This window comes from Bubalus bubalis, chromosome 2 (assembly GCF_019923935.1).
Source record: "Bubalus bubalis isolate 160015118507 breed Murrah chromosome 2, NDDB_SH_1, whole genome shotgun sequence".
Taxonomy (NCBI): domain Eukaryota; kingdom Metazoa; phylum Chordata; class Mammalia; order Artiodactyla; family Bovidae; genus Bubalus; species Bubalus bubalis.
Window position 1 is genome coordinate 178069131 of NC_059158.1, and position 27541 is coordinate 178096671.

Below are 27541 nucleotides of genomic sequence, written 5' to 3' on the forward strand. Positions count from 1 at the left end.
TTTCAGAAAAGAGTCTACAAAAGGGATGCCTTTCTTCCTGTGGATGCTGGGTGTCTTGATGTGACTCCTAGAACTGTGACCACGAGGGTAGCCAGCCTGACAGTGAAATAAACATGTAGAGAAAAGCCCAGCCAAAGGAATCACAGAAAGATGGAGCCAGAATGACCAGAGTAACCCACCCTGATGCCTACCCGACTCCTGGGCTCCAGTCAGGAGCAGTCTGCTCATTGCTTTAAGATCACTTGAGCTGGGCTGTTACTTGTGGCTCAGAGCATCCCGATCAACTCACTCTTCAGGTCTCAGTTCGTGGGCACTTTTCTCAAGCAGCTGTTCCCATCCCGTAAACCTGGGAAGGAGGCACACCCTTCCTGTGGGCTCCTACTGTCACGCTGTATCACGGCTCTGTGTTGACACGGTTGTCTGTTCCACCACACTGAGCGGGGAAGGCGGCCTCTGTGACCACACTCACTGTATCCCCGAGGCCAGGAACAGTGCCCGGCATGTATCTGCTGCACAGTGAACAAGTGGGTCCGGTGGGCCTCGTGGGAAGACTTGAGAGAATGAACAAACCCCTGACTCTTTCGTCAGCAGAGGCTTTTCCTCTGCTTTTTCCTTCCCTCTCACCCATTGTCCTATAAAAATGCTCATGTGGGTTGAACCTCATGTCTTTGTAGGTTCTGCACTTCAATACATTATTGACACATTCACTCTGTTCAACTTGCCAGACCACTGGCTGACCTGCAGCCTCTCACCTTCCCATGGCACTGGGTTGAAATCCATACACGACTCTGGTCACTCTTCCTGAATCAGATTCATTTCTGTCCTCACCCCTCTCATTTTCCCTCCAAGCTTTAAACTACTTGTGCCCAGGGGTCACGTCCTCAGCTCGCGATCTCCCAGAGTGCTGAGGGCTTTCAGTGTCCATCGCTTACCGAGGGCTTACAAAGAGCTAGGTGTAGTGCCGTGCGCCCGTGGTGGGCAGAGTAACGGCCCCTTACAAATGTCCGTGTCCTGGTCTTCTGGAACCTATGAACACATTATGGTAGATGGCAAAGGGACTCTGCAGATGTGACTTAAGGCTAAAATCCTTGAAGTAGGGAGATTATCTTTATCCAGGGGAGCCCAATATAATCACAGAAGTCCTTAAAATCAGAGAACCCTTCCTGGCTGCAGAGAGTAGAGAGATGTAAGTGTGAAATGGACTTGACCGACGACTGCTAGTTCTGAAGATGGAAGGTTTCTTCTAGCCAAGAAATGCTAGAAACTGGAAAGTGCAAGAAAACGGATTCTGTTCTCCAGCCTCCAGAAGGAACAAAGCCCTGTCAAGACATTAGGCCTGTGAGACCCAGGTCAGACTTCCGACCTACAGAACGAGAAGATAATCCATTTGTGTTGTTTTAAGCCACTAAGTTTATGGTAATTTGTTACGGCAGCCACAGGAATTTTACAGCATTCTACATCCATTATCTTGTTTAAGAAACAGGTATCATTACTTATTTCATGGATAAGAAAAACTTCCCTGGAGGTCCAGTGGTTAAGATTCTGTAGTTCCAACACAGGGGGTATGGGTTTGATCCCTGTTCAGGGAACTAAGAATCTGCACGCTGAGCAGTGTGACCGAAAAAATCAAAACAAAAAGAAACAACTCCCCCCCTCCAAAAAAAACCCCCAAGAAAACCCAATACTCAGAGAGCTTAGGTAAACTGCTGCGATTCTGTAATTTATATGTATTTATTGTATGTCAGAAAGATATAGTCTTGATATAGTCTGTCTGGCACAGAAGTCCTAAAAACCCTTGGAATTTTCTAAGTAATAAAAGTAATAAAGATGTCATGATATCCATAACAAACCTCTTTCAACTAACACCTGAGTTTATGTTAATGAAGAGATTTTTGGGAAGCACCTAAGGGTGCAGGCTGGTTACCAAGAGAACCAAACATATGATTGGAGGGTTGGAGCTTTCATTCCAACCTGACCGTGAGGGAGGGGAGAGGGGCTGGCAGCTGAACTGATCACCAATGGATGATGATTTAATCAACCAGCCAAGGTAATGGGATACACAAAAGGATAGGGTTCAGAGAGCTTCTATGTTGGTACACATGGAGATTTGGGGAGAGTGGCATGCTAGGAGAGGACATGGAAGCTATGCAGCCCATCCCATGTACCTTGCCCTCTTTTATCTGGTTGTTTTCTAAATTATATTGTTTTATAATAAACCAGTAATCTAGTAAGTAAAATGTTTCTCTGAGTTCTGTGAGTCACTTTAGCAAATTAATTGAAACCAAGGAAAAGGGGTTTGGAACTTCTGAAATGTTAGTCGCTCAGTCGTGTCTGACTCTTTGTGACCCTGTGGACTGCCAGGTTCCTCTGTCCACGGAATTCTCTAGGCAAGAATACTGGAGTGGATTGCCATTTCCTTCTCCAGGGGATCTTCCTGACTCAGGGATCGAACCCAGGCCTCCTGCACTGCAGTCAGACTCTTTACTGTCTGAGCCACCGGGGAAGCCCCTTGGAACTTCTAATCTACAATTAGTCAAAAGCACAGGTGACAACCTGGATTTGCAATTGGTGTCTGAAGTAGCTGTTGGGGCTGAAGGACAGCAGGGTTGTTTACAGGACTAAGCTTTTGACTTCCTTGGTGGTCTAGTGGTTAAGGACGGAGCTCTTGACCTGAGGGGTTTGACACTATCTCCAGGTAGACAGTATGAGAATTGAGGTACATGGTGGGGAGCCAGCTGGCACTGGAGAGTTGCTTGGCGGTATAAGCCCCCCGCGCTGGGCCAATGCAGCGCACCTAGCAGTGGCGTCAGGAAGCACTTCAACTCAAGGGCTCGGGCTCTTAAGCACTGTCTGAAAAGTGCATGCATGCTTCCAGAATTATTATATTTGTCCTCAAATCAGTCGCGCATCCAAAGTACAGAAGACAGGCCACAGCAGACAAACATATTACTTACGACTCATTTTTACACAGTAAAAAACAGCTCAGAGACAGGTAAGTTGGAGAAGGTGTAGAGAGAAAGTCCAAATCAGATTCTACAAAAATACAAAGTAACTACTGACAAAAGGCATTAATAAAGGGCTCTATAAGTTAGACTATGTGTTTGGGAAGCTAATTTATATAAGGCATGGGGTGTTTAAGAGGATTTGTTTTGGCCTTGATAAATAAGCCTGGCTTAGATGAGGTACGTGATCTAGAATTAAGTTGAAGAATACAACGGAAGAAAATATGCCTATGGCATATCAGAATCAAATAGTGGGTAAAAATGAAGGGAGAAAACCTCACACTTTAAAGAAAGAGAGGCGTGGCTGTTTATAGATGGCTCCGAGAGAGGAACAGACCTCTGTGTGGCTGGCTCCCTGGAACCCTGGACACGTCCCTGCTTACGGTGAGCCTTGCATACCAGGAATAAGGAAGAAACAAACTGCCCAGAGAACGAACCTGCAACAGAAGTCCCACATCTCACTCAGGTTCCAAATTCCAACCTCTTACTTCCTGCTTAACTTGATTAAAGATTGCTTATAATGACTATTTATTATAAATTCCTATAATTGCTAGGCAGCATAGTATACAGGAGGAAAAGGAGGCAAGGAGAAGCATTTTATCACTGATGCTGCTTCGACCTGCAGGTGCATAATGATGGTAAAAAGCAGATGGACACTTAGGTGGTTTTCTTTTTTTTTTTTGGTGGTTTTCTTACTGCTTTTAAATTCTTTGCAGACCACACACCCCCATACAAGCCTGCACTACTGCCCCCAGCTTGGTATGCTGCTGCTGGGTAGATACTAGATAGCAATATACATGACCTATCATCATTCCCTTTTAACAGGTAAGACTAAGTCTCAGAGATATTAAATAAGTCACTCAGACTGTAAACACCAGAGCCCAGATAGGAACCCAGGTCCATATGACTCCAAATGTTTCTCTGTGCTGGATTACCTCAAATGCCACCCTTATTCCCACCCATATTAAAAAGAGATCTCACTGGTACTATCACCTTAGAAAACTGTCAGTTTGATATAAAGTCAAATTCACATCTACCCTATGACCTAGCAATCCCATTCCTTAGGTATTTACTCAAGGCAAATGAAGACATTTGTCCACCTAAAGATTGGTATAAGAATATCCCTCAGTTCAGTTCAGTCACCCAGTCGTGTCCGACTCTTTGCAACCCCATGGACTGCAGCACACCAGGCCTCCCTGTCCATCACCAACTCCCAGAGTTTACTCAAACTCATGTCCATTGAATTGGTGATGCCATCCAACCATCTCATACTCTGCCATCCCCTTCTCCTCCCGCCTTCAATCTTTCCCAGCATCAGGGTCTTTTCCAATGGGTCAGTTCTTTGCATCAGGTGGCCAAAGTTTTGGAGTTTGCTTCAACATTAATCCTTCCAGTGAACACTCAGGACTGATCTCCTTTAGGATGGAATGGTTGGATCCCCTTGCAGTCCAAGGGACTCGCAAGAGTCTTCTCCAACACCACACTTCAAAAGCATCGTTCTTAGGCCCTCAGCTTTCTTTATAGTTTCATAGCATTCAGTTCAGTTCGGTTCAGTCGCTCAGCCGTGTCCGACTCTTTGCAACCCCATGAATCGCAGCACACCAGGCCTCCCTGTCCATCACCATCTCACGGAGTTCACTCAAACTCACGCCTGTCGAGTCGGTGATGCCATCCAGCCATCTCATCCTCTGTCATCCCCTTCTCCACCTGCCCCCTAGATGCTTTAATTTTCAAAGTCCCACACGAGAAATAACCCAAATGATCATCAACAGAAGAGATACACAAAATGTAGTGTATTCAAACAGTGTAATCCTACTCAGAAATAAAAAGGAACTACCATAGATACATGAAACCACGTGGATGAAACTCAAAACACATGATGCTAAGCAAAAGAAGCCAAACAGAAAAACATGCATACTGTATAATTCCAGTTTCAGAAAGTGTATGAACAGGCAAAACTAACCTATGGGGGGAAATAGAAAACACACAAACTAATCTACGGAGACAGAAGCCAAAAAGTGGTTGCTCTGAGAGAGGAGTGTTGACTGGAAAGGACACCATGGGAACTTCTAGGGTGATGGAAGTATTTTCTGTCTTGTCTAAGTAGTAGTTACTCGTCAAAACTCATCCAACCTGAGACCCATGTACTTTATGTTTATGCAAATCATACTTCAATAAAGAGAGGGAAGAAAGAAGGTAATCACAATAACAGCGACAGCAGTAGCTAATATATAGTAAGTGCTATCTCACCGTCCTCTAGGGACAACATTATGCCCTTCACTTAATGCTGAGTTAAACTTTACAACTGCCTCATGATGGAAATACCACTACTATTCTCATTTTTCTTAATGAGAAAAAGGTTAATATCCATATTGCATAAACAGTATAGTAAGAATGTGACTCCTTGTCTGACAGACTCCACTGCTTGGCTCTTAACCATGGTGTCATACTGCCTTTTTAAATTCCGGGGTATCTCCCTCAAAACTAAAATGTCTGCTATGTGCCTGTAAGCGCTAAGCTTTCATGTATACGAATGCATTTAAACTTCACAATACATGTTGTTTATTAGCCTTAATGTATTAAGATTACACAGTCACAATATAACAGAATGTAGTGAGTCCTGAAGGCAAATAAAACTCAGTTATCCAAACACATGAAAAGATGCTCAACATCACTCATTATCAGAGAAATGCAAATCAAAACCACTATGAGGTACCATTTCACGCCAGTCAGAATGGCTGCGATCCAAAAGTCTACAAGTAATAAATGCTGGAGAGGATGTGGAGAAAAGGGAACCCTCTTACACTGTTGGTGGGAATGCAAACTAGTACAGCCACTATGGAGAATAGTGTGGAGATTCCTTAAAAAACGGGAAACAGAACTGCCTTATGATCTAGCAATCCCACTGCTGGGCATACACACTGAGGAAACCAGAAGGGAAAGAGACACGTGTACCCCAATGTTCATCACAGCACTGTTTATAATAGCCAGGACATGGAAGCAACCTAGATGTCCATCAGCAGATGAATGGATAAGAAAGCTGTGGTACATATACACAGCGGAGTATTACTCAGCCACTAAAAAGAATACATTTGAATCAGTTCTAATGAGGTGGATGAAACTGGAGCCTATTATACAGAGTGAAGTAAGCCAGAAAGAAAAACACCAATATAGTATACTAACGCATATATATGGAATTTAGAAAGATGGTAACAATAACCCTATATACGAGACAGCAAAAGAGACACTGATGTATAGAACAGTCTTTTGGACTCTGTGGGAGAGGGAGAGGGTGAGATGATTTGGGAGAATGGCATTGAAATATGTATAATATCATATATGAAACGAGTCGCCAGTCCAGGTTCGATGCACGATGCTTGGGGCTGGTCCACTGGGATGACCCAGAGGGATGGTATGGGGAGGGAGGAGGGAGGAGGGTTCAGGATGGGGAACACATGTATGCCTGTGGCGGATTCATTTCGATATATGGCAGAACCAATACAATATTGTAAAGTTTAAAAATAAAATAAAAATTAAAAAAAAAAAAAAAGCTCAGTTATCCTAAAGGCAGAATGATGTGAGTACACAAACATCTTTGTAAAATCCTCTGTTGCTTCTTCAACCGAGTTCAATGCTTTCTCAAATTTTAGTGTGACTGAAAATTGCCTACTAGAGTAGTAAGAGAAACAAGAGTGACCAAAACCCATCATACCACATGTCAGGCCCTGCCCTAACTGCTTCACATAATTACTCTTCAAAGTTCATTAAACTGTTCATAAAGGACAGTCCATGTGTTTCTGGGTTCACAAGCTGTGTTTCCTTGAGGAAGTCCTATAACTTCTCTGTGTTTCAGGTTTTATATCTCTAAAAAAAATGGTGATAATATACATAACCTCATAGAATTGTTGTGGGGCACAAATCAATATTTGTAAAACACTGTGATAGCTGAGTAGCAAAATTGGAAATCAAGTCCAAATATGTTCTCTCCCCTGCACCAAGATAATTTAAGACTTATAGTACAGCCTAATGTGAACTATGATTACTGGGGAAGGAAAAATCCTCCTAGAAGTTATTAAAAGGAACGATTTAAAACATATTTCTAAAAAAATAAGGTAATATATATTTCAACTGCTATATGTTTAAGCAGAAATCTAAGTATGAATATAGTGGGGTGAGTCAAAAACCATATGAGAAACTTTTTCCTTATGCTGACCTATATCTGCTGTCTATCCCAGCAAATTCACTTTATTTAATTGATGGATTGATTTTATTTTTATTTCTTATAAAATAGGCAGTCTTATATGTGCAAAAGCTATGGTGGTAAATAAGATAAAGAACTCCAGTGATGAGGGAGACCAAAAAAAAAAAAAAAGAAGGCACAGGAATCAGTAAAATGAGCTCTGCTGCTGCTAAGTTGCTTCAGTCATGTCTGACTCTGTGCGACCCCATAGACAGTAGCCCACCAGGCTCTGCCGTCCCTGGGATTCTCCAGGCAAGAACACTGGAGTGGGTTGCCATTTTCTTCTCCATTTTGTGAAAGTGAAAAGTGAAAGTGAAGTCGCTCAGTCGCGACTGACTCGTAGCGACCCCATGGAATGCTGCCCACCAGGCTCCTCCATCCATGGGATTTTCTAGGCAAGAGTACTGGAGTGGCTTGCCATTGCCTTCTCCGAAAATGAGCTCAGACAGTGATAAGTGCTATGTAGAAAATAAAACACGGTGGGACTTAGCTGGGGGTGCAATGGATAGGAATCCACCTGCCAACGAAGGGGACATGAGTTCAATCCCAGGTCCAGGAAGATTCCGCATGCCACAGAGCAACTAAGCCCATGTGCCACAGCTATTGAGCCTGTTGGTCACAGCTACTGAGGCTGCAAACTCTCGGGTCTGAGAGCCACAACTACTGAGCCTATGTGCTGCAATTACCGAAGCCCACGTGCCCTAGAACTATATGCCACACCTACTGAGCCCACGTACTGTGACTACTGAAGCCTGTGCACCTACAGTCTGTGCTCTGCAACATGAGAAGCCACAGCAATAAGCCCACGCACCACGAAGAGTTGGCTCCCATTTGCTGCAACTAGAGAAAGCCCCTGCACAGCAATGAAGATCCAGTGCAAAGAGAAAATTAATTAAAGACAAGAAAACATGGTGATGGGTTATACTTTAGATACACTGGCCAGGGAAACCCTATAGATAAGTTTGAGAAGAAATTTGAATGCTGAGAAGGAAAAGCATGCCAGGCATAGAAAAGAACAAGTACAAAGGTAAGAAGAGGCTTGGCATGCTATAGATATAGAATTAAGGCCAGTGGCTAAAATACAGGGATAAAAGGGACAGAGTAAGGCAGGCTAAGTTTCGGAGGTGAGCAGAGGCAAGATCGTACTCTTGCCTGGAGAATCCCATGGAATAGAGGAGCCTGGTAGGCTGCAGTCCATGGGGTCGCTAAGAGTCGGACACGACTGAGCGACTTCACTTTCACTTTCCACTTTCATGCATTGGAGAAGGAAATGGCAACCCACTCCAGTATTCTTGCCTGGAGAATCCCAGGGACAGAGGAGTCTGTTGTGCTGCTGTTATGGGGTCGCACAGAGTCGGACACGACTGACGCGACTTAGCAGCAGCAGCAGCTGATTTCCAACAAGAGTGCCAAGACAATTCAAATGAGAGAAAGAGTAGTCTTTTCAACAGATGATGCTGTAATAACTGAATGCCACTGCTGCTTAGTCACTTCAGTTGTGTCCAACTCTGTGTGACCCTATGGACAGCAGCCCACCAGGCTCCTCTCTCCATGGGATTCTCTAGGCAAGAGTACCAAAGTGATTTGCCGTGCCCTCCTCCAGGGGATCTTCCCAACTCAGGGATCGAATCCAAGTCTCTTACGTCTACCTGCTGTGGCAGGTGGGTTCTTTACCAATAGCGCCACCTGAGAAGCCCAATAACTGAGTGGTGGTAGTGGTTTAGTCGCTAAGTTGTGTCCGACTCCTGCAATCCTGTGGACTGTAGCCCGCCAGGCTCCTCTGTCCATGGGATCCTCCAGGCAAGAATACTGGAGTGGGTTGCCATTTCCTTCTCCAGGAGATGTTCCTGACCCAGGAATCAAACCCGGGTCTCCTGCGTTGTTGGCAGATTCTTTACCAACTGATCTATGAGGGAAGCCCATATACATAACTGGATATGTATATGCAAAAGAATGAAACTGGGCCTCAACATGACACCATATATAAAAATTAACCCAAAATGGATAAAAGACATACACAGAAGACTTAAAACTATAAAACTTTTGGAAGAAAACACAAGTGTATATATCTTTGTGATCTTGTATTAGGAAATGGCTTCTTAAATGTGACATCAAAAGTGTCACATTTATTATGAAAAAATAAAGAAAATAACTTGGACTTCAAGAAAATTATAAGTTTTGAGAGTCAAAAGTGCTCTCAAGAAAGTGAAAAAATCCACAGAATGAGAGGAAAATTTTCAAATCACATAATCTGATGAAAGTTTATTATCCAGGACATACAAAGAATTCTTATGCCTCAACAATAAATAACAGTTTAAAAATGGTCAAAGTACAAATAGATGGAGAAATATACCGTGTTCATGGATCGGAAGAATATAACGAAAATAAGTATACTACCCAAAGCCATCTATAGATTCAATGCAATCCCTATCAAACTTCCAACGGTATTTTTCAGAGAACTAGAACAAATAATTTCACAATTTGTATGGAAATACAAAAAACCTTGAATAGCCCAAGCAATCTTGAGAAAGAAGAATGGAACTGGAGGAATCAACCTGCCTGACTTCAGATTGTACTACAAAGCTACAGTCATCAAGACAGTATGGTTCTGGCACAAAGACAGAAATATAGATCAATGGAACAAAATAGAAAGCCCAGAGATAAATCCATGCACCTATGGAGACCTTATTTTTGACAAAGGAGGCAAGAATATACAATGGAGAAAAGACAATCTCTTTAACAAGTGATGCTGGGAAAACTGGTCAACCACTTGTAAAAGAATGAAACTAGAACACTTTCTAACACCATTCACAAAAATAAACTCAAAATGGATTAAAGATCTAAATGTCAGACCAGAAACTATAAAACATAGGCAAGACACTCTCTGACATAAATCACAGCAGGATCCTCTATGACCCACCTCCCAGAGTAATGGAAACAAAAGCAAAAATAAACAAATGGGACCTAATTAAACTTAAAAGCTTTTACACAACGAAGGAAACTATAACCAAGGGAAAAGACAGCCTTCAGAATGGGAGAAAATAATAGCAAACGAAGCAACTGACAAAGAATTAATCTCCAAAATATACAAGCAGCTCATGAAGCTCAATTCCAGAAAAATAAATGATCTAATAAAAAATAAGCCAAAGAACTAAAGACAATTCTCCAAAGAAGGCATACAGATGGCTAATAAACACATGAAAAGATGTTCAACATCACTCATTATCAGAGAAATGTAAAACAAAATCACAATGAGGTATCATCTAACGCCAGTCAGAATGGCTGCTATCAAAAAAGTCTACAAACAATAAATGCTGGTGAGGGTGTGGAGAAAAGGGAAGCCTCTTACACTGTTGGTGGGAATGCAAACTAGTACACCCACTAGGGAACAGTGTGGAGATTCATTAAAAAACTGGAAATAGAACTGCCATACGACCCAGCAATCTCACTGGTGGGCATACACACCAAGGAAACCAGAACTGAAAGAGACACATGTACCCCAATGTTCATCACAGCACTGTTTACAATAGTTTGGACATGGAAGCAACCTAGATGTCCACTGGCAGACAAATGGATAAGAAAGCTGTGCTATATACACACAATGGAATATTACTCAACTATTAAAAGGAATGCATTTGAATCAGTTCTAATGAGGTGGATGAAACTGGAGCCTATTATACAGAGTGAAGTAAGTCAGAAAGAAAAACACCATTACAGTATATTAACACATATATATGGAATTTAGAAAGATGGCAACGATTACCTTATATGCGAGACAGTAAGAGACACACAGATGTAAAGAATAGACTTTTGGACTCTGTGGAAGAAGGCAAGGGTGGGATGATTTGAGAGAATAGCACTGAAACATGTATATTACCATATGTGATATAGATCACCAGTCCCGGTTTGATGCATGAGACAGGGTGCTCAGGGCTGGTGCACTGGGATGACCCTGAGGGATGGAATGGGGAGGGAGGTGAGAGGAGGGGTTCAGGATGGGGGACACATGTGCACCCATGGCTGATTCATATCAATGTATCGCAAAAACCACTACAATATTGTAAATAACCTCCAATTAAAATAAATTAATTAAAAAAAATAAAAATGGTCAAAGGATCTGAATAGACATTCCTCCAAAGAAGATATACAAATGGCCAATAAGCACATGTAAAGGAGTGCAACATCATTAGTCATTAGGGAAGTGCAAATCAAGACCACAATGAAATCGCACACCCCCACTAGGAATGACTATAATAAAAAAAAAGACAGTAAGTATTGGGAAGAATATGGAGAAAATGGAACCCTTGTACATTTCTGGTGGACATGTAAAATGGTGGTGCCACTTGGAAAAACAGTTTGGCAGTTCCTCAAAAAAATTAAACATAGAGTTGCCATATGACACAGCAGTTCTACTCTTAGATATATAACTAAAAGAACTGAAAATAAATGTCTGCACAAAATCGTCTACACCAATTATTCACAGCAGCATTATTCACAATAGTCAAAAAGTGGAAACAAACAAAACATCCACTAACTGATGACTGGATAAATAAAATGTGGCATATCCATATAATGGAGTGTTGTTTGGGAATAAAAAGGAATGAAGTATGATTCATGCTTCAACATAGATAAATCTTGAAATTATCATATTAAGGAAATGAAAAAGATGTTAGTCACTCAGTCGTGTCTGACTCTTTGCGGCCCCATGGCCTGCCAGGCTCCTCGGTCCATGGAATTCTCCAGGAAAGAATACTGGAGTGGGTAGCCATTCCCTTCTCCAGGGGATCTTCTGACCTAGGGATCAAACTGATGTTTCCCACATTACATTTCCACATTACCTGTCTGAGCCACAAGGGAAGCCCCCATAATGAGGAAATCAGAAACAAAAAGCTACATAGTATATGATTCCATTCATATGAAGTATCCAGAATAGGAAAATCCATGCTGCTGCTGCTGCTAAGTCACTTCAGTCATGTCCACTCTGTGCGACCCCATAGACGGCAGCCCACCAGGCTCCCCGGTCCCTGGGATTCTCCAGGCAAGAACACTGGAGTGGGCTGCCATTTCCTTCTCCAATGCATGAAAGTGAAAAGTGAAAGTGAAGTCGCTCAGTCGTGTTCGACTCTTCGCGACCCCATGGCCTGCAGCCCACCAGGCTCCTCCATCCATGGGATTTTCCAGGCAAGAGTACTGGAGTGGGGTGCCATTGCCTTCTCCGAAAATCCATAGAGATAGAAAATAGATGAGTGGTTGCCAGGGGCTGGAGCCAGGGGTAGGGGATGGGGAGTACTAAGGGTAAAGAGCTTCTGTTTTGGGGTGATAAAATGTGTGGGATTAGGTAACGGTGACAGCTGCAGAACTTTGTGAATACACTAAAAACAAACAAAACCCCACTGAATCGTACACTTACATAAAACACATAAACTTAAAAAACCCAAAAACTCAAGTCAACAAAAAGGTGGAAGGCTGGATTTGGCCTGCAAGTCATAATCTGCTGGCTCCTGATATAAAGGACAGTCCTTGAAATCTCTCACAAAGTCAGATCTCTGCTCCATCTCTTTCTTTCAGGGTGACTACTTGATAAAAGTTGTCAAGTTTCCTTCTCTAAACTGATATTGTAAAAAAAACTCTGACACATCTTCGTTAGAATCAGGTTACTCTATCAAACTATCCTGGTCTACCATACCAACTATATTCAAAAGGAAAACCTCACTAGTTTGGTATGACTTGTTTCCAGTGAATTTATGCTCAAATTTACAGAAGAAACAAAACAGAAACAAAAAGACATCAAACCAATTGTGAAGTTGGGATATATATAATGTATGCAACTTATAAGGACATTATTAATAAAACTAAAAAGGCAGAAAAATAAATCCACCAAGCTAAGAACCATTTGTTAATAAGGCCTTTAAAAAAGTAGACACATGGGTGAGGTAGGAAAGACTATGAACTTTAAGGCCAGACAGGCCTGATATAAATCTTACTAATCTTATTTCTACCACTCATGTGAACTCGGAAGTGATTTTTTACTCTCATTATTTGTAAAGAGAGGATACTTTCTTCTCTCTCCCTCTGCCTTTCAGTGTTGATGCCAAACACTGTGCCAAAATATCCCATGAGTGGAAGAAATAGAATGGATCAAAGTATGATCAGAACTTTAAGGAAGACCTGGAAAATCCTAGTGATGTTGAAAGCAAACAGCTCCCTGCCTCCACAGCGAGGACTGCAGGTCACAAACTGAAATACCAGGATATCTGGCTCCTGTCTGGTTAGGACAAAACTCACTGAGACAAGATGAGCTAGCACATAAAACTAAAGGGGGATGAGGAACGCTCAGCAAAGGTGTTCAAGGAAAACAGAGAAGTGTTTTGGTCTATATGCAAGAACAACTTACAACTTATCCTAATCAACGTTAAACTTAAATCTTCTAATCTTGACCTACCTTTGGTCTCTCTTCCTAAGTTGCTGCCACTACAACACTTCTTCATATTTTCTTAATGAGCATTTTAAACTCTGTTTTGAAACAATTTCAAACATATAAAAAAGGAACAAGAATAGTACAAAACCACCCACATACATCTTTCCCCTAATTCATAACTGCTAACGTTTGTCTCCCCCTCGCCTCTCTCTCTACACACACACACGTTTTTTCCCCCTTGAACCATCTGAGAATAAGTTACAGACTTCAGGACCCTTTACATACTTAAATTTCGGTGTCAGGAAATTTGACACTGACACGATACTATTATTCAATACAGAGTCTACATTCACATTTCATCAACTGTCCCAATATCACCCCTTTGATTCCGCTGATCCAGGATCCAATCCAGAATCACATGCTGCATTTAGTTGTCATTTTCCTTTTAGTCTCCTTCAATGTGGAACAGTTCCTCAGTCCTTTATTTTTTCTGACACTGACATTTCTGAATAATATGTCAGCTGTTCTGGAGAATGTCTCTGGGTTTGGATGTGTCTGATTACTTCCTGATGATTAGCTTCAGATCACGCATTTTGACAGAACCACCACCGGGTGATTCTGTGTCCTCCTCAGTGCACACTATTAGGCGGCACCTGATGTTAAGGGGGCATCTACAGGTTGCTCTGGCTTCCCAGCTGGCGCAGTGATAAAGAATCCACCTGCCAATGCGGAAGATGCCCTGGGTCAGGAAGATCCCCTGGAGCAGGAAATGGCAACCCATTCCAGTGTTCTTGCCTAGAAAATCCCATGGGCAGAGGAGCCTGGCAGCCTACATGCCACAGGGTTGCAAAGAGTCGGATGAGACTGAGTATAGACAGACCAGGTTTTTCCACTCTAATATTATTTTCCCTTTTGTTGTCTGTGAGAAAATACTTTTACATTGTGCAAACATCAATTTCCACCCAAAGGTTGGATAACTCACTGATTATTTTTGTCTGAATCAATTACTGATTTGGTATGATGCTTATAAATCTGTGATTTTCCCAACGTTTCATTTCTTCATTTAGGCTTCCCTCGAGGCTCCGCTGGTAAAGAATCCACCTACAATGTGGGAGACCTGGCTTCGATCTCTGGGTTGGGAAGATCCCCTGGAAAAGGGAAAGGCTACCAACTCCAGTATTCTGGCCTGGAAAGTTCCACGGATTGTATAGTCCATGGGGTTGCAAAGAGTCGGACATGACTGAATGACTTTCACTTTGGGCTTCCCTTGTAGCTCAGCTGGTAAACAATCTGCCTACAATGCAAGAGACCTGGGTTTGATTTTTGGATTGGGAGGATCGCCTGGAGAAGGAAATGGCCACCCACTCCAGTATGCTTGCCTGGAGAATCCCATGGACAGAGGAACCTGGCAGATTATAGTCTGTGGGGTCACAAGAGTCAGAAACGACTTAGAGATTAAACCACCACCACAATCTACTAGAATTAAGTGGTTTCTGCCCCCGCCCCCGACTTTCTCTCCTCCCCTTCTCTCTCTCTCTCACCAGCACAAACTCAGATATTTTTTATTCAGTGGGTTTTTAATTCATTATAGTCATTATTCATCCTGATGCTCAAACTACAACGGGTTTGGCCAGCAGCATGCCTTGCAAGCTGGCTTCTGTGTCCTTATGATAAGCCCCTATCATTTTTATTTCTTCACTTTCTGTTAATTCTCTGCCACAAGATGCTGTAGGCTCATGGCTGTCCCAGACTTGAATCAGTCACCCCTCCAAGAACCCCTAGTTCTTTTTAGAAACCAGTAACTCATGGCTATTGAGGTATGATTGCTTCTTGGACCCTCTCAGAAGATAGAGCTAGAAATAATATATAAATGTATGCTAAAATATTTTTAAAAGTATTTTATAAACATACTTAAAGAAATAAGTATTTAAAGTATTTTTAAACTATGAATTCAGGAATTCCCTGGCAGTCCAGTGGTTAGGATCTGGCACTTTCACTCCTAGGGCCCACAGTCAATCCCTGGTTGGGGAACTAAGATCCTACAAGCTGTGTGGCCGAAAAAAACCCCAAAACACCCATGAATTCCTACTGATACTAATAATTCCAATTCAATACCTCAGAGTTCTTTTGCCTATTCCATATTTGGAAGGGAACAACACTGATAACATTATATCAATATTGTAAATATTACATTTATTATACATTGATAAATTTACCCCAACAACACTGACATATTTACTAATTTGCTCAGTTCTGCAACATACGCAAAATAGTTACAGAACTGCTGCAGCAAATGACAAATTTACTAACTAGAGTTCAATCAAGATTTCTTCAGTTTGTCTTCAAAATATATAGTCAACTAATATTTATAGTCAAAGTACTATGTCAAAAATTACTTGAATTAGTTGACATCCCTTTCCCCATCTCTGCCAACTTTATTTTACTTTTTGAATGTGTAAAACCTCAATGTGGTTATAAAAGTAAAAATTCTACAAAAAGGTCCAGAAGCATTATTCCCTTTTCTCTACCTCTCCACTCTATGCCTTCTATCCCCTGCTGCTGCTGCTGCTAAGTCACTTCAGTCGTGTCCAACTCTGTGCGACCCCATAGACAGCAGCCCACCAGGCTCCCCCGTCCCTGGGATTCTCCAGGCAAGAACACTGGAGTGGGCTGCCATTTCCTTCTCCAATGCATTAAAATGAAAGTGAAGTCGCTCTGTCGTGCCCGACTCTTAGCAATCCCATGGACTGCAGCCTTCCAGGCTCCTCCGTTCATGGGATTTTCCAGGCAAGAGTACTGGAGTGGGGTGCCATTGCCTTCTTCCTTCTATCCCCTAGAGATGACCAATTGCATTAGTCTCTGCTTATCCAGTCTATACTTATGTTTGTAAAACCATGCAGTTACATATATAAATTCTTACTCTCCTTCATTAAACCAAACTTGGCAAAATTATATTAAAACAATCCTTCTATGAAAGTGCAAGTCACTCAGTCGTGTCCGACTCTTTGTGACTCCACAGACTATACAGTCCATGGAATTCTCCAGGCCATAATACTGGAGTGGGTAGCCATTCCCTTCTCCAGGGGATCTTCCCAACCCAGGGATCAAACCCAGGTCTCCTGCACTGCAGGCGGATTCTTTATCAGCTGAGCCACAAGGGAAGCCCTTACATACATTAAAAAAAGATATTCCATTTCACTCATGTGTGTTAGTCACTTAGTCGTGTCTGACTCTCTAAGACCCCATGGACTATAGCTCTCCAGGCTCCTCTGTCCATGGAATTCTCCAAGAAAGAATATTGGAGTGGGTTGCTAGTCCCTTCTCCAGGGGATCTTCCTGACCCACAGATCCAACCTGGGTCTCCTGTATTGCTGGCAGATTCTTTACCATTTGATCCACCATGGAAGCCCACTCATAAGAGAAATATAATCTGAAACTCTATTGAGACAGCATGTTTCATCTGCTGCTGCTGCTAAGTCGCTTCAGTCGTGTCTGACTCTTTGCGACCCCATAGACGGCAGCCCACCAGGCTCCCCCGTCCCTGGGATTCTCCAGGCAAGAACACTGGAGTGGGTGGCCATTACCTTCTCCAATGCATGAAAGTGAAGTCGCTCAGTTGTGTCTGACTCTTAGCGACCCCATGGACTGCAGCCTACCAGGCTCCTCTGTCCATATGATTTTCCAGGCAAGAGTACTAGAGTGGGTTGCCATTGCCTTCTCCGTGTTTCACCTGCTAGAATGGTAAAATATTCTAAAGCTCAACCCCCCAATCTGTTGGTAAGTTGTGGAGAAACAGGTGCTGTCATGGCAATAGCTAACAAAACCACATACACATTTACCCTTTGGTCAGCACTCCCACTTCTAGGTTTTTACCCTGAAGATGTATCTCCAGCAATGCTAAAATCCATATACACAAGTTTATTCATTATGGCATTGTAATTACAAACTATTAGAAACAACTGTAAGAGCCCATACATGGGAAATTCACTGACTTAGCCTTGCTTTATCTACATACTATTAATAGACTACCATGCAGCTGTGAAAAAGAGCTCCATGAGGGATTCCCCAGAGGTCTAGTGGCTAGGATTCAGCACTTTCACTGTCATGGGCCTGGCTTTGATCCCTGGTCAGGGAAGTAAGGTCCCACAGATTGCAAGGCGGAGCCAAAAAACAAAAAAAAGAACTCTCTGAACCGATCTGGGTGATTTTCAAGATACATTAGTAAGTGAAAAAAAGAGAATATATATCATTCCTCAATGATTCTTATCCTTAACAAGTCCTCTAAGTCCAATCACTCTATTCTTCCCTTAAAAGCTACTCATATCTTCCCACTTCCCTAAAAATGTATGATTCATTACCACAATCATTCTCTTCCAACCTTCACTGACAAAATCCCAACCCTAGATGATCTTTTAACTTTTCTGTATCTTCAACTTTCCCTTTCTCTACTGATTCTTTCCCCTTGGGATTAAGCGTCCTAAAGGTTCTCTAATCTAAAAAGTCCTCCCTTGATGCCAAATTCACATTTAGCTGTGGCCGTCCATTTTTCTTCCCCTTCATAACCATACTGAAAGAGCAGTCTATACTGGACATTTTTACTTCCTCATTTTCCAATAATTTCTCAACCCACTTCTATCGATACCACAAAAGTGGCCCTTGCCAAGGTGAACACGAGGCTTCCTCGCCTAAATCATAGGGACAGTTCTCAGCCCTTATCTTACTGGTCCCTGGCTGTATTTGATGATGCTGACTACACTTCCTTCTCAATGAAACGTTCCTCTTCGACCTAGACAGCATATTAAGCAGCAGAGGCATCACCTTGCCGAAAAAGGTCTGTAAAGTCAAAGCGATGGTTTTTCCAGTAGTCATGTACAGACGTGAGAGCTGGACCATAAAGAAGGCTGAGCACTGAAGAATTGATGCTTTCAAACTGTGGTGTTGGAGATGACTCTTGAGAATCCCCTGGACTGCAAGGAGATCAAACCAGTAAATCCTAAAGGAAATCAGTCCTGAATAGTCATTGGAAGGACTGATGCTGAAGTGGAAGCGCCAATACTCTGGCCACCTGATGCAAAGAGCCGACTCACTGGAAAAGACCCTGATGCTGGGAAAGATTGAGGGCAGGGGGAGAAGGGGGCAAGAGAGGATGAGATGGTTTGATGGCATCATTGACTCAATGGACATGAGTTTGAGCAAACTCTGGGAGACAGTAAAGGACAGGGAAGGCTGGAGTGCTGCAGTCCATGGGGTCGCAAAGGGTCAGACACAACTTAGTGGCTGAACAGCAACAATCTAGAAAGCACTAGATGACACATGGCCTATAGCTCCAGAACAGCAATAACCAAGTTATCATCTTTTCCTTCAAAATTATTTCTTCTCCAGTGCTCTTTAACTCTGTAAATGATACTATCATTTACTCTGCTAAAAAGAAATTTAACTTCATCATTGACTCCTCTCTTTTCCTAACTTTTCACATTCAATCATCAAGAATTCTGTTAATTCTACCTCTTACATGTCTTTCAAATTCACTGACTTCTCTCCATCCAAACTACCATTATCTAGGTTCAAGTAACCAATTACTTCTTCCTGAATCACTACCACTGTCTCTTAAGTGGTCTATTTGTCCACAGTTTAAATGTCAGCAATCTTCATTTTAAAGGCAATTTTAATTAAAAAACAAAAACAACCTTAACTCTGATCATGTTGCTTACATGATACGGACCACTCTATAGCTCTCCAGTGCTCTGAGGATAAAATCAACAATCTTCAATACAGCTTACAACACCCTTCATTATGAAACATCATCCACTCACACTCATCTCACCAACCTCATCTATATCCTTTTTCCATTTGTATCTGTAACTATCTGTTCTCTTAAACCAAGTACCCTCTACTCTCTTTTGTATCACTCAAATGCTGTTCTCTCAGTCTAGAACTTTTCTCTTCCTGCTGCTGCTGATGCTAAGTCGCTTCAGTCGTGTCTGACTCTTTGCGACCCCATAGACGGCAGCCCACCAGGCTCCCTCATGTCCCTGGGATTCTCTAGGCAAGAACACTGGAGTGGGTTGCCATTTCCTTCTCCAATGCGTGAAAGTGAAGTTGCTCAGTCTCTTCCTATCTCCCCCAAATCTAGTTAGCTCCTTCCATCCATATTTCAGGTATCAGCCTAGACTACATTTCTCTTAGGAAGCCAACTCTCTGGCCCATTGTATTTCACTTGTATGTGAAACTTCTCAGAATGATGGCTACATGGGGGAGAAGATGTTGAGATTGAGAGAACAATTGTTTATTGAATACTATGTTTAAGAGTGAAGAGGTGTGATAAGAGTGTAAATTGATGATTTGAGTATAAATTGATAAACTGTGCATATTCCATGAAAGGCAATTTTGTTAATATTTATCAAAATTACAGGTAGATACACTCTCTGGCCTGCTAATTCTATTTGTAGGTATTTATTCTAAAGATAAACACCCACATATGCCAAATGATGTTGCAAGGAATAACACTGTCCATACAAAAGATTGTAAGTAATCTACATCTCCAACAACAGGGACAATTTAAATAATTTATACTACACTCATACAACACAATACTCTGAAGCCATGAAAAAATTAGATATTAGAGACATCTTTATGTACTGATATGGTAAAATCAAGAAAGTATATGTTTAAATTCAAAAGTAAGATACAAAGTAGTAAATACGTTAGGCTAACATTTGTGAGAAAAGGTGAGAATCTACATAAAAATGAATACAATTTATCTGGAAGGATATTGAAATTGAGTATGCTAGTTGATTCCAGGAGAGTGCATTTGGTGGCTGAGAAAAACGGTGGAAAGGAGATGACCTTTTTAAACTTTTAAGCTAGCTCTAAAATAGAAAAATTTAAAAGCCAATCAAACCAATAGGCTTTTAGTGAACCTCTACTAAATGTTCAGCACTATATCCTAAAAGTTCTCTTGGAATTTCCTTTTGCCTTTTTCAAAAAGTATACAAAATAGTAAATTAGCAAATCCAGGAGAAAAAATTCCCCCAGATAGTATGGAAAGCATTATAATCAATAACCACAAAAGGCAGGAGCTTTTACTGCTGATTTTACCTCTTTTATTCCACCCCCAACCCTTATAATATCACCTCTTCTTAATGCCCCAAATCAACTCTGGCTAAATGAAATGGGGTCCATATGTGATAAGGGATTCTGTGGTGGCTTAGATGGTAAAGAATTTGCCTGCAATGCAGGAGACCCGGGTTCAATTCCTGGGTTGGGAAAGGCCCCTGGAGAAGGGAAAGGCTACCCACTCCAGTATTATGGCCTGGAGAATTCCATGGACAGAGGAGCCTGGTGGGCTACAGTCCATGGGGTTGGCAAAGAGTTGGACACAATTGAGCGACCAACACACAAATGTGATAATGGATGGGAAACAAAACAAGGGAAGAAAATGACCAGAAAGCATTTTTAAAAGTTAGATGTCATCAAATCAGCATCTTAGGAAACTTTAAGAACTTTCTATAAATAACAATAATAATAGCAGCTAATATTTGAGTACTACATACCATGAATTTTACAATATACTAAGTGCCATGCTAAATACTTTCTGCTAAGTCACTTTGGTCCTGTCCGACTCTGTGCGACCCCATAGATGGCAGCCCACCAGGCTCTGCCGTCCCTGGGATTCTCCAGGCAAGAACACTGGAGTGGGTTGCCATTTCCTTCTCCAATGCATGAAAGTGAAAAGTGAAAGTGAAGTCGCTCAGTCGCGTCTGACTCTTGGCGACCCCATGGACTGCAGCCTACCAGGCTCCTCCATCCATGGGATTTTCCAGGCAAGAGTACTGGAGTGGGGTGCCATTGCCTTCTCTGGCTAAATACTTTACATACATAAATTAACTATTCCTTCTCTTAAACCCAGGAGACAAACAGGATGTGTATCTTATTATACAGATGAGGAAATGAGCCCCAGAAGTTAAAGGGCTTATCCAAGGTCATATGGCTTATAATAGCATTTTTATTACTATAGTGGGGGGTGAGGGTATCAAAAAAGGTTATCCTTTTCAACCTCAAACTAGGAAAGAGGGAAATAAGATAGCCTTTTGAGATCAGGATTGTAAAAATCAGTACAGCTGAATATTTTTCCTCCTTGACTTCCAAGATATCATGTTCTTCCACCACTATGCTATTCTTTCTGTCTCCTGTGAGTAGAGAAAGAGAAGAAATAGATAATCTCTAGATGCCGAAAATGCCTTTTTCTTGGTCCTGGGCCTTCATCTCTCTACTTTCTTTTTTCTCACCAGTGACACAATCCAGTCACTCAGCTTCGTGTCTTTATAGACAACTGGTTTACAAACTTTTTAGTCTCAAGACCTATTGATATAGGTTATCAATATTTACCATATTAGAAATTAAAACTGAAATATTAACTTCATTTAAACTTAACATTATTAATTATAACTTTAACAAAAATAAAGTTATTAATTTCACTTAAAATAATAATGATAAGTTAACACATTTTAAATAAAAAGTAACTATATTTTCCAAGGCAAAAGAATGTAATGGGAAGAATGGCAGTAGTGCTTTACATTTTGCAAAACTCTTTAATGTCCAGCTTAATGGATTCTCATGTCTGGGTGCTCATATCTACTTCTGTATTTACTTTGGTGCAAGATGCTATTTCAGTTGAAGTATATGAAGAAAATCCAGCCTCATAAAGATAAGTAGTTGGAATAAGGAGCAGTATTTTAATGGCCTTTTCAGATCATTGTAGGTATCCTTCTCTAATACTACACAAAAACTGGACAAATAATGGTTTCTTAATGTTACAATGTGGAATCTGAATCCACATAAATGAGCTGTTGGTAACCTGCTACATTAAAAAGTGCTGGTTGATTTTACATTATGCCTGGGTCTTTTACACACGTATGACTTCTGTACATGTATGACTGTTTGGAAAATAGCGACTTGTTGAATTTGAAGATCTTCAAATGCTAACATTTATTATACAATAAAATATTGCTGACATTTGTTAAAATCACCACAGATCTCATCAAAAAGTCTTTTAAGAAGTATTAAGAAGGGACTTTCCCAGTGGTCCAGTGGCTATGACTCTGCACTCCCAATGCTGGGGGCCCAGGTTTCATCTCTGGTCAGGAAGCTAGATCCGACATGCCACAACTAAGATGCTGCATACTGCAGCTAAGAGCTGGTAGAGCCAAATAATTTTTTTTTTTTAAGTATTGAGAAGCTATCAAGCTCTTGGTGGCAAACACAAGTTTTCCTACATTCTTTTTTTTTTTTTTTCTCTTTAAAGCTCAAATTTTATCCTTGGCAACAAATGCTGTCAGTTGTTCTTCTTGAAGTGACAGTTTACTTCATTCATTTTAAAGAAAATGTCTGCCAAATATCCATATTTGAATAACCACAGTTTTCGTCTGCTAGCCATTCTTTCAGATGGTGTTCAATGAAAAAAATGTCCAGTTGAGCTTACAACTCAAAACAACTGAACAAGTGCTTTTCCTCAAGACAACCATCATAATTCAGTATGCAGCAGCAGTACTTTCTACCCCATATACTAAAGAGATCTGTACTTATGAGTTGAAATTTAAAATTAGTAAGTTTTATTGCACTTACATCAAGGGCATTTTAAGTAAGACTGGCTTGTCACTGCAAATGCATAGGGTGAATTATTCAATGAATTTGATGTTACTTGCCTTGATTCACACTAAAATGACAATTTTACCACTTTTCCACAAACTTTTAAATGAATTAGTTTAGTTTTGCAAACAATGTCTTAATATTACTATGAAAGTAGTTTTGACCTCATGGATTCCCTTGAAGAGGTCATGGGGATCCCAGGGGTCTGCACGCCACACTTTGAGAACTGCTACTGTACAGACTATTACAATGATGTTCTGGTTTTTATCCCAGTCTATGCTTCCCTGGTGGCTCAGCGGGTAAACAATCCACGGGCAAGGGGCCACAGCAGATTTGGGTTTGATCGTTGGGTCAGGAAGATCCCCTGGTGACCCACTCCAGTATTTTTGCCTGGAGAATTCAATGGACAGAGGACCCTGGGGGGCTACTCTCCATGGGGTCGCCAAGAATAGGACAAGACTGAGCGACTAACACTTTCACTTTTCATGCTTCTTTTGGCCCCAGACCCACCGGACCTTGTAACAATGATAGAAATGTCTCTGCACTTATCAAAGGCTGAACCCTCTGCTTCAACTCTGAATCCTAAACCTTCCAATCTTCCTTAGGACTTTGCTCCTTCAGTCATTCTGTCCTAATCCTGTATCCTCAATCCCTTTCTCTCTTATCAACATACAAACAAGCTCTAGTATTTCTTCCCATTCTTACAAATCCCTCCTTTGATCCCATATGCCCCTCCAGCTACCGTCCCATTTGGTAAACAAAGTCCTTCAAGAATTGTCTACACAGCTCAATAGAGCTGGAAAACAAATATAAAAACAAAACAAAAGTGACTTTGAAGGGTGGAAAAAAGGGGGAAAAAAACAGATGTCTTCTTCCTCCAATCTCCTGAAAGACTCCCCACTGGTTAAAGTCGAATAGAAGAGAGCAGGACAAGAGAGACTCGATACATCTGTGCAAGTCAGTTATCCAGGCAGTGAGCTAAGAAAAAACGGTGAGGAGGAGGTGTAGAGACAAGAGAAGGTCATCTTTTACAATTTTGTTAGGGGAACCACTTATCAAAACCTCCCACCACGGCCAGGCACAACAGTAAGAGTTTTCTTACAACAGGAGGTCCTGGTGAACAAAATGGAACTAACAAGGTACCACCAGCTGGAAGGGTTTGGGAAAAGTCAGAAGGAGAGAGGGGGCGCCAGTCCGTATGTCCCATCAACTTCTAAAAACCCTTCTCATGGAATTCATCCTGGCTGAGTGATGAGTGTGCCAGCGGGAAGGACCCTGGGTCAGAATGACTGGCCAGGGACAACCCAGGAACTAATCCTATCACCATAAAACCTGAGACTGTAAGCCACGGGGCAGAGCAGTTCTCTTGGGTTCCTTTACCCTGCTGTTCTCTGCCTGGGTGCCCCTTCCCAATAAAGTCTCTTGCTTTGTCAGCATGTGTGTCTCCTCAGACAATTCGTTTCTGAGTGTTAGACAAGAGCCCACTCTCTGGCGCTGGAAGGGGTCCCCCTTCCTGCAACTGTTTACCCTTTTTACTGCTTACATCCTATCTTTCCTTTCATCTAGGGGAAAAGTTTGTAATAACTAAATAAATAGATAAGTAAAATTTAATCACCCTCTTTAAAATTTTGTGCAATTGTGGGATCTCAGCTCCTCAACGAGAGAATGAACCCAGGCCCACTGCAGTGAAAGCACCGAGTCTTAACCATGGGACTATGAGAGAATTTCCTAAAAAAATTTTTTTTAAATACAGAGTTGTCTACTTGCTATGGGCTTCCCTCGTAGCTCAGTCAGTAAAGAATCTGCCTGCAATGCAGGAGACCTGGGTTTGATTCCTGGGTTGGCAAGATTCCCTGGAGAACAAAATGGTAATCCACTGCAGAATTCTTGCCTGGAGAATCCCATGGACAGAGGAGCCTGAAAAACCACAGTCGTAAGAGCTCGACAGGACTTAAGTGGCAAAACCACTACCATTACTTGCTACTGCACTCCTTCATGTCCAACTTACTCCTTCCATCTAGTATCTATTCTCACCACTCCAATAAAACTGCTCTAGTTTAGGCCACAGTCATTGTTTTGCCCCCACTTACTCAAACTTTCCGAAGCACTGAGTAAAACTGACCACTCCTTTCTTGAAATGCTCTCCTTACACTCTTCTGGTTTTGTTTCTGTTCTACTTCATGGACTCTCTTTGGTGGTTAACTTTTCAATCTCCTTAGGTTGTAATCAATTCTGACAGCTGGAGTATCTCTTAAGAGTTAGTGAGATTTAGGCTTATTCTTTAAGCCTAAATGGATAGCTGAAGTCTCTGAATTTCTCCCTATGGTCCAGAGCTCTCCCCCAGTTAGCACCATCAACTGCCTACCTGACATCTCCACAAAGCTATCCAAAAGGCTTCCCAACTTTACAGGTCCAACCCCCTGATTCTCTCATAAGCCTATTTTTTTCCCAGTCTTCTTTCCATCTGCTCTGACTTCTCTAAGCCTCACAAGTGCAAAGCTGGGATGTTTGTGTTAACATCTAAACCTGTGTGCATTCCTTCATATTGCGCACTGCTGCTACAGGTTCCCAACAAGGCTGCCTTCAGCCAGGTGCAAATTCAAACAATTCATCTACCTGAACATATTTTTGTATTTGAGTGCCAAATCTTTGGGAATCATAGAATCCTGTTTTGTGTTCTTGAAGTTTCCAAGTCTATTGTGGACAAAGTTATCAAACCAGGAAGAGATAATAGAGACAATACAGGTTGGGTGGAGGCACAGTTAAAAGGAGAAGCCCAGCCAGCTAGTGGAAACTGTCTACTCAGCATCCCCCCCGAGCGGGGTTCTCAGCCTTGGCATTATTGGCACTGGGCGCTGCATAATCCTTTGCTGCACGTTCTTTGTTGTACTCTGGTTGGAGGATGTTTAGCAGCATCCCTACACTCTATTCACCATATGCCAGTAGAGCTCTTCTAGTTTTCACAGCCAAAATTGTTTCTGGACGTTACCAAATGTCCCCTCGGAGGTAAAACTTTCCATGCACCACGCCCAACTGCACTAAACAGAGGTACTTTATATTCTAAAGGAAATATGGAAAGAAACAAAGGATAAATAGTACAATGTATTTACAAACTCATGTGTTCAGAGACTTTTTAGAGATATGTGCATGTGTGCTAAGTCGCTCCAGTCATGTCTGACTCTGCAACCCTGTGGACTTTAGCCCACCAGGCTCTTCTGTCCATGGGATATGGGAAAATGAAAGTATAAAAGAGTGTAACAAACTGTGTAAATGGTATAAGACCAATTTTGTAGAAAAAAATTTATATAAGCATTAAAAAAACTGGAAGACTTAATAATAATAATTGTTATTTTTACTGAACTACCTTACTATGATCCAGGTATTGTCTTAATCACTTTACAAAATCACCTCATTTAATCATCACAACAGTTCTCAGCTATTGTTCCTTTTCATAGATCAGGAAATGAGGGGTAACTTGTACATACAGCTGGAGAGAAGATAGATCTTGAAACTAAATTTATCCAACTCTAATGCCCATCTCTTAATGAGCATTCTGCTTCATAATACACAAAAGTAATATTCCAAACAGTAACAATGTTTATCTCTGGATGGAAGAATTAAAAGTGATTTTTGTTTTCTTCTCTATATATTTCTGTTGATTCCATATTTTCTACTATGATATTTACTACTTCTATAATCAGAAAAAAATTTTCAGTGAAAGCTGTGAGGACTACTTGGTAATACAGAGAAAAGGATTATTATAGAAAAAAATATCAAATCAAAGTGTGATTACGATTATGTGAAAATATGCAAGAGATAAAACAAAGTATATAAAATGCTAATAGTAACTATATTAGGGAGGTGGGAATAAGATGTAATTTCTAGTTCTCTTTTCCATATTACTATTAATGTAGTCATATTTTATAAGGGATAAAAGTTTATAATGAAAAGAAAACAATAACAATCATCTATAATTTCACTACCTCCAGATAACACTGTTAGTATTCAATAATTTCCTTTCTAATCTTTTTCTAAGATCAACACAATCACTTAAAAACACTAATGTGAAGGAACCAAGAATGACACTAAGTTGGACAGGACAGCTAAAAGCTGGATTCAGAACATGATCTTGAGGAAGGAAAGGGAATGAAACTAACATTATGGACTGTTTTTATGTCTGACACAACGAAAAAGCTCAACTTCTGGACTCTAGACCTGACTCTCCATGGACTG

The 27541-nt window shown here is 41.3% G+C and overlaps 1 protein-coding gene across 5 annotated transcripts in view; it reads right to left on the minus strand.

Moving 5' to 3' along the window:
* The window catches only part of WDTC1 (WD and tetratricopeptide repeats 1), a 64562-nt gene that overhangs the window by 21032 nt on the left and 15989 nt on the right, over positions 1–27541 (minus strand). The gene's annotated exons all lie outside the window — the stretch shown is intronic.